This window comes from Salvia splendens, chromosome 10 (genome assembly GCF_004379255.2).
Source record: "Salvia splendens isolate huo1 chromosome 10, SspV2, whole genome shotgun sequence".
Taxonomy (NCBI): Eukaryota; Viridiplantae; Streptophyta; class Magnoliopsida; order Lamiales; family Lamiaceae; genus Salvia; species Salvia splendens.
In genome coordinates this window covers 21041005-21053422 of record NC_056041.1, presented here as the reverse complement: position 1 = coordinate 21053422, position 12418 = coordinate 21041005, and positions in this window count along the sequence as shown.

Sequence of the window (12418 nt, the reverse complement as noted above, 5' to 3'; positions counted from 1 at the left end):
GTAAAATAATAAACTTACTAGTTGCAATTGATAAAATTATAGTTACACTTCATAAAATGATGGTTTCAGGGGATAAAATGATAGTTTCAGTGGATAAAATGATACTTTTACTTTATATAATGACATAAATCGTTTAACACACTGAAATCTTTTGTGTATTAGGAACAAACATTCCTGATGCTGGTGCTGATCATGATGATAGACAAGTAGTGATGGTTTCAGAAGGTAAAATGATAAATCTTTTATTTATTAATAATAAATCTCTACATTGAAAATGATAGTTTCAGAAAGTAAAATGATAGTTGCACTTGATAAAATGATAGTTTCAGGGGATAAAATGACAGTTTCAGTGTGTAAAATGATAGGTTCAGTGATAAAATGATACTTTTGCATAAAATGATAAAATGATAGTTTCTTGGAATAAAATGATAGTTTCAGTAGGTAAAATGATAAACTTACTAGTTGCACTTGATAAAATGATGGTTTCAGGGGGTAAAATTATAGTTTCTGGGGATAAAATGATACTTTGACTTAATATAATGACATAAACAGTTTAACACACTGAAATCTTTTGTGTATTAGGTGATGCAGCTGCTGCTGCTGATGATAGAATATTGGCTGATGAAATAGAAAGTATAAAAAATAACAAGAAAAGAAAGAATGATGACGCAAGTAAGAAGAAGGCTGCTGCAAAGAAGGGGAAGAAAATAGTTCTTCAAGATGATGCAGCCATTGACTCACCAACCTTGGCAGGAAGAAGGAATACTGACTTCTTCGTTAACATGCTCGATTCTCTAAACAAGAATCAAAGAAGAGCGGTTAGAGAGATTGGGTTTGGCACACTCCTACACTTCAAAATAAGAAGTTTCCCACGATCATTGGCTTATCATCTGATTTACAACTTTAACCATAATAGTTGTTCTATTAAATTGAACAGCGGGGAATCACTATTTTTAGATGATGAAGATGTTCATATTACTCTTGGGTTCCCTACTGGACCTTTACTTATGAGTAGGAACAAATTTCAGAAAAATATCAACATTAAAAGTGAAATTGCTAGATTCTGTAAAGGTGGAGAAAAAAATATGGTTCCAGATTATGTTGTAGGACAGATGATGAAAGACGAAGAAGGTGGTGACTGGTTCAAATTGAATTTTATGATTCTGGTTGAGTATGCCTTGATCAACACCCCTGCTGATGGAAATCTGAGCCCACAAGTTTTTTATTACATAGCTGATGTGAAGAAGATCAAAGAATACAATTGGTGTGGCTATGTCATATCCAAACTGCTTGAAACACAAAAGCGATGGAAAAATAACACAAGAAAGATATTTATCGGACCAGTCATCTTTGTAGTGGTAAGAATATATTTTTTTCCATTGTCTATGAATCTATTTACAGAAAAACTAATATTTAGTTTTTGTTAATGTAGGCCTGTTACGTCGACAGAATTGTGTTTCAAAAAAAAATGGTGCCAAGATGCTATCCAACAGTTAAGGGTTGGACTGCCGAACTGCTGAAGGAAAGGCAAAGAGCAGAAATGAGTGCTTCAGAGTTTGGTCTCGGTCATAAGTATGACCGATATATAAAGCAAAAACATGAAGAGAACGATGAAGTTGATGAATCTGAATCTGAAGATGATGTACCTGAAGATGTACAATCATTGGAGATGAAAGATCAGGGCAAAGAGGGGACAACCAGTGGAAGTCAACAAAAGACTTTCATAGATCAATGGAAGGAGGCTGCCAGTGAGTGTAAAGCCTCAATGTCGAAAATTGTTGATCTCCTTGAAGCAGCACAGGTTGAAATCAGGAATTGTAATAGCTTTAAGATTATCTGTGACACAACAAGAAATGCAATGGGAATCAGAGAGGAAGGTACGCAGAGTGTCACAGAAAGTCAGAAATCAATGTCAGATGCTTTGAGCAATGATGATATTGATGATCCTGAATTTATCGATATCATGATTGAACTTACTAAAGCTGCTGAGAGGACTTATATACTGAAAAATAGGGATGAGTTCCCTACATTCACTCTGATTCCCGAATATGACCAGACTCCTGATGAGAATCCAAATTTTAATCGAGAAAAGGATATAGAGAAGGAAAAAATTCCAGAGAATGAAATGGTTAATAAAGCAGCTCAAGAAGAGAAGGAAAAAGTTCCAGATAAAGAAGTTGAATTGTTTCTCAATGATGAATTTGAGGTAACTTTTAAAAATGATAGTTTAAGTACATAAAATGATTGTTTATATGGTTAAGATGATATATGTTTGATGATGTTTTTTGGTTGCTCTGTTTTATTTGTAAAATAATATTTTTGCATCATAAAATGATAGTGTAAGGGGATAAAATGATAGTTTCAAATGATAAAATGATACTTTTGCATAAAATGATAGTTTCAGTGGGTAAAATGATAGGGTTCATTGATAAAATGATAGTTTCAAATGATAAAATGATACTTTTGCATGAAATGATAAAATGATAGTTTCTTTGGAATAAAATGATAGTTTCTGTGGGTAAAATGATAGGTTCAGTGATAAAAAGAAATTTTTGTTTCATAATGATAGCTTTAGATTTTTGGCAGATAAAATGATAATATGAGTTCCATTGGGTAAAATAATATCTCTTATGTCAATAACAATTTATATTTTTGAATGAAAGGACGAAAGAGCACGTGCCATAATATCCACTGTCATGGAGGATATACATGGTGAAACCGGAGATGATGAAGTTTTAAAAGAGAGGGAAGAAGTTTTGGAAAAGGCCAAAGGTAAGAAGAAGGTTTCCAAAGAACCTCCTGTTGAAAAGGAGAAAGTTGCCAGAACAACAAAGAAAGTTGTTGAAGCACTGTGCTCTCCCTACAATATCAGGGCAGTAAATATAAAAGGAAAACTGAGTAAAGAAGAGAAGGAAATTATGTACTGGTTGATGAAAGATGAAGAAAGCGAATAGTAAGTTTTGAATTACATAATTATATTCTTATTAAATTCTTTTAACTAACATTAAATATGATTTTGAGATCAGTTATGAGATGGTTTATGAGAACGACATGATCAGCATATTCAAGATTGATTTCCACACCCTTGCTCCACGTACGTACGTCAGTATCAACATCATAGATGCATGGGCTGTGTACCTCAACTACAATGAAAAATTCAAATCAAATGCATCTCCGAGTCGTCTTTTCATTAACACCACACCTACGGTACAGTAAACAGGTAAATAAGTAATAGCGTTACATTAAAAGTTAAATTTATTTACAAAAATGTAAACATGACAGGTATACAATATTGCTGCGAGGAAACCTGATTGGACTCAACCCGAGGCGCAGGAAAAATTCTGCACAGCATTAAATGAATTTGTGTCAAAGATTGAAGATTTCAAATGGGAAAATTATGACATGGTAAGTCATAATGAGATATACATTACAGAACAACGTACCTATATTTTTGAAAATGACATTTGTATATAATGTTTTGAAAATTAGATATTATTTCCGATATGGGCGCACGATCATTTTTATATCCTGTGCTTCAATCTCAAAATTCAAATGCTGGATGTGATTGACAATGCTCTGGTTACGGAAGAGATGGTAAAGCACAAATATGGAGGTGCACCAGCTATTCTGGTATGTTTAGTTAAATGCATTCAATATCATTTAGTACCAAAACATAATATCATTTTTAATCAACCTCATGTATGTTTTGTGTTATTTGAATAGAAAAATTTCTTCCGAGATTATCTTGGAAATGGTGTTAATCCAACAATGGAGAGTATTGTCAAAACGTCAAAAATCAGACACATGACTCTACCATGGCAGAACGATACAAATAAAGTTGACTGTGGAGTTTATGTGATGCGCCACATGGAGACTTACATGGGTGGTCCAGTTCGTAACTGGAATTTAGGTTTAGCGAAGAACGGGACAGAGGCGTTCATAAAACTTCGTGCCAAATATACTGAAGCATTGCTTGTTGGAGAAACTAACAAGAAGGCTTTTCAGACATTTTCAATGATACAGCAGAAGTTTCAGAATGATAGGAAAAAAGGGGAAATCAATGTTGAAAAGATGATTAGAGAATTTGAACCTCGTAAAGATGGGTTCTAGTTGTAATAGTAACTTGTAAGACATCCGTTTACCGCCGGAACCGCTGGTTTTCGGCGGAAACCGCCGGTTTAGGCGTCCGTTTGAATTTTCAAAATTTGGAAAAAACGGCGGGAACCACCGGTTTGCCGCCGGAACCGCCGGTTTTCGGCGGAACCGGCGGTTTCCGCCCATGGTTTCGGTCAAATCCGGCGGCCGCGGGCCCGGTTTCTGAAAAGGCTAGGAGTAGGACTGAAATTGTGCCGGGAACCGCCGAACCGGCGGTTCCGGTGCCGGTTCGAACCGCCGCCGACGGTTCCGGTTCCGGTTCGGAACCGCCAGTGACGGTTCCAGGCCGGTTCGTCCGGTTCGGTTCGGATTGGGGACCTCTAGTTTGAGGGGATAAAATGATAGTTTCACAAGGTAAAATGATAGACTTGATAAAATTATAGTTGAACTTGATAAAATGATAATTTTAGCTTATACATTTTAGGTTTACTGCTTAAAATGATAGTTTTGCTTCATAGAATGATATTCTGAGTTGATAAAATGATACTTTTGCAGATAGAATGATACTTTAAGTAGATAAAATGATACTTTTGGCTTATAAATGTTAGGTTTAATGCATAAAATGATAGTTTTACCGCATAGAATGATACTCTGAGTTGATAAAATGATACTTTTGCCGATAAAATTATAGTCTGAGTTGATAAAATGATAGTTTTGCTTGATAGAATGATACTCTGAGTAGATAAAATGATACTTTTGGCGATAAAATGATAGTTTTGCCGGATAGAATGATACTTTCAGCCGATAGAATGATAGGTATTTTTGGTGTATAAAATGACATTTTTGTTTAATAAAATGATACTTTTATCTGATAAAATGACAGTAACCTTATAAAAATGATACTCTGAGTTGATAAAATGATACGTTTACTGCTTTGTAGGTTTGTATATTATGTATTGTGCCGATTATATTACGATTATTGCATAGAATGATAGTTTTGCCGATAGAATGATACTCTAAGTAGATAAAATGATAATTTTGGCTTATAAATTTTAGGTTTAATGCATAAAATGATAGTTTTGCCAAATAGAATGATACTCTGAGTTGATAAAATGATACTTTTGCCGATAAAATGATAGTCTGAGTTGATAAAATGATAGTTTTGCTTGATAGAATGATACTCTGAGCAGATAAAATGATACTTTTGGCGATAAAATAATAGTTTTGCCGGATAGAATGATACTTTCAGCCGATAGAATGATAGTTTTGCCGGGTAGAATGATACTTTCAGCCGATAGAATGATAGGTATTTTTGGTGTATAAAATGACTTTTTTTTTAATAAAATGATACTTTTACCTGATAAACTGATAATCTAAGCGGATAAAATGACAGTAAGCTTATAAAAATGATAGTTTAGCTGGAGAAATTGCATATAAGCTGATAAAATGATACTTTAACGTGACAAAATGACATAAAACTGATAAAATGATTGTTTTGCCGGATAGAATGATACTTTCAGCCGATAGAATGATAGTTTTGCCCCCGCGCCTTTTTTATGAAGTAAATCTAAGTTTGAATCTAGACCGCGTGATTTTAAAAACGTGTGGTCCAGATTTAGTTATAGGGTTATTACGTGATTTAGGGGTTATCATATGATCACAACTCTATATATATATATAGTCTCATTATTCACAAATCCACTCTTAAAGACCGAACCACCGAACCATACCAAATTAGGGTTTTTAGATCTAGTTTTTTATGGATGAGAGACACAAATTTATCAATTATTTCCGCCTTCATCACGAGCCTATTTTAATTCATCCGAAGGTAAATAAGTCATACTAACATGTTACGAAGATTTAACTTCATTCCAGTAGGTTTTTACTTCATTCAAGTAGGTTTTTACTTCATTCCAGTAGGATTATTACTTCATTCCAGTACGTAAATGCGGTTTCGTAGTCGCGTGCCGTTCTTTCTCTCTACAATATCTATCACCACCGCCACAACGCTGATATGGTGTAATAAACACATGGGATGATGTAATAAATTATTGGAATGAAGTATGTGTAGAAGCATTTGAAGTCCAACTGGAATGAAGTAAAAACCTTATCCAATGAAGTAATAAACGCACTTGAATAAATTGCATTTTTTAATGTAAATAAAGTAAAAACTCAGATCAATGTATTCAAATGAAACATATGTTGAATCATTTCAAAACCTAGTGGAAGAAAGTAAAAACATGATGTAGTTTCAAGGTATTACGTACGGAATGAAGTAATAAACCTATACAATGAAGTAAAATGGGCTTGTAATGAAGATCGAAAAATTTACACAGCAGCACATCTCATCAAAAAAACTAGATCTAATGGCTCAAATTTGGTCTCTAGTTCGGTCTTTAAAATTGGTTCGACATTCATCACAACTCTCTCTCTCTCTCTCTATATATATATATATATATATATATATATATAGGAAAATGATCAATACAAAACTTGATCTCAATACAAAATCCAGACCAAATCCTGACCATGAGATTTGACAATCCAATGGTCAATAATTAAACAAAAACACGGAGGGTCATTGTAAAGCAGTTTTAGGTCATATTATAAACTTTGGGTTTGAGGTCATGTTAAGATCATTTCATGTCATCCTTACTATAATGACGTAAAAATAAGCTTACAATGACCTAAAAATGACTTTTGTATGCTTAGTTCTGCATTTTTGTATTAAGAATGATTTTGCATGGATCAAAACCCTATATATATATATATATAAAGTATGAACGGTCAATTTCTAATATTCTTGAATAACTTATTTAATTACTATATAGATCTATTGCACGTTTCTACCTACGAGATCTTTTGTAAGTATTATGAGAACAAATGAATCCAAAACATATATTCATTACATAATATCCGATGATGCTGACTTAAATTACAAGAAAACCTCGTTTAATTCGAATCCAACAACATAAGTTACAGCCAATATTTGTGACAGCTGAGAATTACACATAACAACAACTGGTTGACTTGTATTTTATAGTAAATACCGCAACTAATTTAATATGTAGTGCACATTTTATTTTCTTTCAACAAAAAGAAATCTTGAAAAGTTTTTAATTGTTCTTGCATAAACCAAAGCTACAGCTATGGATGCTTTTGAATAAATCTAAGAATCTGACGGCGACTACGGAATCATATACATGAGCAACAAGCCACGTTTAGACCTTTTATTGAAACACTACGTGTTACATAAAAATCGACACTGTCACGTGTAGGGGCAAACGTAGAAATTTGTTTTTTAAGGTCTTAACATTCTAAAAAATTGAACGAAAATAATCTTGATACATTTTTTGTGATAATAAGAACTTTTGCACAGCGATTCACACACAGTACCGAAAATTTGACAATCTCTTATGGGGGTGTTCGTTAGGGGTGTCGAAACGGGTACCCGCAGGTACCCGCACCCGATTTCGCCCCCAATGTTAGTCCCGATACCCGTCCCACACTGTGTCGGGTATCCCGCACCCGACGCTGCGGGTACTCGACCCGACCGTAAATCACAATTCCTTCCTAACAATTTTTGAAATCAATACAAAAAATAAAATAAAAAAATTCAAGAATGAAAGTCCAATTCAAGAATAAGATCTATGAACAATGAAAATACAATGGAATAAAAATATACTATGAAGATGCGAGTGGTGTGGTGGGGGTGGAGACGTCGCCGGTGGCAGCAAATGCGAGTGCTGTGGTGGCGGGTGGAAGGAGGCGGCGGCTTGGACGTGAATGAGAAGAAAAAGGTGAAAAAAAGTACAGACGTGAGTGAGAAAGAGAGGGAAATAGGTAAAAAAAAGTTTAAAAAACTTACCATAATTAAAAGAAGAAGAAAAAAATTATACTGTGACTGCATAATTAAAATAAAAAATGATAATTACAAAATGCTAGTATAATTATAAACAATCGGGTAATTTTTGGGATTAACGGGTACCCGCTCGGGTATCGGGTATACCCGATACCCGCAAAACCCAAAATATAAATACCCGATCCCGACCCGTTTCCCGTTTCCGTCGGGTATCGGGTACCCGCTACCCGTTTCGACACCCCTAGTGTTCGTCTTGCAGGACTGTATTCAGGATTAATTTTGTAGTGTGTTTGGTTCATGAGATTCAATCAAACCACTCAGACCTAGATGAATAATCATGGGATAATTAGTCATAACTAACCCCTTATGATTAAAACAATCACACAATTCAATCATATATTATATCTTGATATTATTTTATCTTGGAAACCGAACACCACCATAATAATAATAATAATAATAATAATAATAATAATAATAATAATAATAATAATAATGGCAGGGGCGTATACCCCCACCCCAACAATTTTTTGGAATTTTTTAGGGATATTTAAATAGTCAGTATTTTTAAAAATATACTATTGTTTAATTAGTTCAATTTGAGAATCAAGAATTTGTGTCATAACGAAGCTCTAATTATATGACTGATTCATTTATCTCTTTTTTTTATTTTTTAGGGTTTACTACTATATAATATAAAGAGGAGTTTATGAAATTTGTTAAATCTATGTAAGTAAACAACCCCTAAACTTTTTTTTACAAGAACGTAAATGCACTAACTGATAAATATATTTAAACTAAAAGACGTTCAGTATCGACAATTATATAGTACTATGTTTACATTAAGGATGTCATAAGTTGAAATTTGAGTGATTACTCAAAAAATTCAAGAATTTGCAACGTTGACACCTAATTCGAATATTTTGATCAGCTTTTATTTTAAATATATTTATAACCATGCGAGTAGCAACTATTGATTCTTACAATTGGCATGCATGACAAAAAATTGAAATTTGAAAAATGGATAAGATGTGGAAAATAGATAAAGAAAAGGTCCAAGAATATAATATTAATGACTTTTCAGAACTTTGGTACTGCAGAAACCATGGTTGTTCATGAATAGAAAAGACATTGGCCTGTTTGGTCACAATATAAAAAGCTTAATTATAATGTTTTATGTCTCTTTGATTTCTCAAAGGACATATATATATTCTATATACATATCCCTCAAATAAATGAACCAGAAAAGGAAAAGTATTTCTTGCAGAATGAAAAGAAAAAGAGCAGATTCTTAATTCTAATATCAGCATATATACAGTCACAAAATTTATTTTGATTTTGCTATGGGCATTCTTTTCTTCTAATTTAGTGAGAAAAAACTCGTTTCCACTATCATCATCAATGAATATATATAGGATTAGATAAATGTTATCCTACTATATTTAATGTCAACACTATTCATTAGCATCATTCCCGTTTGGTCTTCGCTATCGTGCTTGTTTATGCATTTATTTTGATTCTAATACCTAAATAATAATTATTATTATTATTATTTTATAAAATAATTTTATTCATTTTCTTCATAATTTTAAATAAATAAATAAAAAATAAACCGAGCTTTGATTTTATGTAAATTGTAAAGTTGTAATGTCAATAATAAATTTTAATATATTGGAATCAAATTAATTAAATGTACACAGAACAAAACAAATGGTGATGTTAAATGTGCATTACACAAGAATGGTGTTCATGGATAATGCTTGCATAAAATATGCTGATATAACATAATATTTCTCTATAGGATTATAGGCCGATAAAAATGCATCAACTTTTTGCATAACACATAAACTCAAAATCTGGTAACAACCAAAGGAGTATGCCCGCCAATGAATCCCTTGATAATTATAAAAAAAAATTCAAAATCTGGTATGATAATAAATCAATTTTTGATTTTGTCATAATTTTAACATAAAATTATTTTTCAAATTTTAAGAGGACGTTCATTTTGTAAATAGTAGTATTATGTTAAATACTCAAAAGTAGGTATTTATGAAAATGTGAAATGAATAAGCCTGGAATAATGGAAGTATTAATCTTTTTTCTCCAACCCAGTACAAGATTCAAAAGTTTCATTTCTTTATTGAGAAAGAATTGACAAAACAGGCGACAGAATTAGATGCTTTTTTCTTAAGATTTTCAATTTGCGATTAAATTTAGAAACGGAACTAATATAATGCTAGCCACGGTGGTGTTTCCCTACATGATTCATTTCACTAAAAGGGAACCTTAGATTGTTTCCCACTACTAGCAAACTTTTAACTATGCAATTAATGGGATTTCGACTTTGATTATGATGTTTAAAAGAGTTCTTGATAGAATATATTCTTTGTGAATGGTTTTCACTTAATGACATTTCCGCACTTCCTGGAAAGAACAAAGAAAGAATTTTGCATTTTGGTGGTAGGCAATTAAAAAAATTCACAATGTGTGTTGATAGTCAATTCAACAAATAGATTCAAAATTTGCTTCTATGCATCGTACCGTTAGGAATTCTTGTATCCATTTAACGTGCACAGCGGAAATGACATGCAAGAATAACAGATCTAACAGATGTAGATTCATAATCATATTGTAAAATGAGCACGTAAAACACAACAGAATTAAATCTTTTTTATCGTGTTGTTGTTTTCTTCGATTGAGATTCGATTGATTGAATCTGTAGGTTGAGTTCACCACTATTGAAGTCCACGTGTAATCCAATCCGATGTAGGAACTTTCCCAGTACAATTGCTCTGTAGAAGAAAGCTAGGAAATCTTTCTACAAAGCTTTACGTATTTTCTATACTGTGATTCTTCTGTTTTTCTCCTCTCACGCTTTTCTCATTCTCCACAATGAAGAATAAATAATCATTATAGTACTCATAAATTAATATTATTGTGTCCAACTATAATTACTTAATATTAATCTAATTTTAGCCTATTTTAGTGTTTACATTGACAAAATTTTTATAGTCAACCAATAATAATCTTGAACAATAGTAGTATTAATTTATTTTGCAGCGTATTGATCTAGAACAAAATTCAACCAAAATAGGAAAGAGAAATTGGTCTCTAAAACCATAAACTTTGCCTAAAATTTGGTATTTCCCACAAACTTTGAAATTGGTATATAATATCACAAACTTTGCACTTTGTTTGGTATTTCCCACTGCATGTTTATCTATATTTGACTAACTTACGAGGTTTTTTTTATCATACTTGACACAATTAAATCAACTTGGTTTTCAACGTGACTTTTTATACTACGTAAAATAAGATTTTGATAAATATATCTTATTTGAGTGAGTATGGGAAATACCAAACAAAATGCAAAGTTTGTGATATTATACACCAATTTCAAAGTTCATGAGAAATATCAAATTTTAGTCAAAGTTCATGGTTTTAGAGACCAATATCCCAATAGGAAACTCGTCATCGGCTGTTTAGGTAGACACATATCTATATTACATCGATCACAATTCACATACTATTAGAGTTCTCATGAAAATGGTTCAGGTTATATTCATATTCTTCGTTACATTATAATATTCAAATTCTTGATTGCATTGCTTATGCTGTGACTATTATAATAGTACAAAGAATCAACTTTGAGACATTAATTTTATAGCTTGAAGTGGCAAATTAGCACCCGAATAATCTATCAATTTGCAAGCAATTGATTTCAACCCCTTAAAAGTTATTCTTTTATCTTTGGTGAATTTGGACCACCAACAAAATTAAGACAAAATTGGGATATTTTTTAGGTCCGAATTTCCATGCGTATTAAAAAGTTATGCCAAATAACTGATGACAGTATAGTATTTATTTCATTACAATTAACAATTAAATAATTCACACATGAGTTAATAACATTTTCTGATCCACAAATTAAGTTGTCCGTTTTTTCCCAAAAAAAAAAGACTCCATTTTAGTTATCAACATAATTATACGTGTTGCTCGGTTCTCATAACTAATTATCACATGATAATTCATTTAGGATTAAGTTGTGAGATTATTTTAGTTTTGAGGGGTGGCTATGACTAATTATCACATGATTATTCATCTAGCTAGATTCTAGGATTAAATTGTGGGATTCAATCTCATGAAGCAAACACAATACATATTTAATCCCGAGATATAATCTTGTCAACCGAACAGCCCACTAGTATATTAATTTGTTTTGCAAGATTTTTAATACTATGAAAGACTCCACAATTTTCTGGTGGCTTGCATTAGCAATTCAAAATGTATATGAAATTAAACTATACTAGTGTTATCTAATTTTGATTTACGAATGGGCCATGTGACTAGGACATACATAACAACTTTTGCCTTAATGGGCTGAAACATCAAGCAGAATTGGGGCTCAAATTCGTATTTAGATCCAAGCTATCATACCTCGTTTGATTAATGATTATGTTT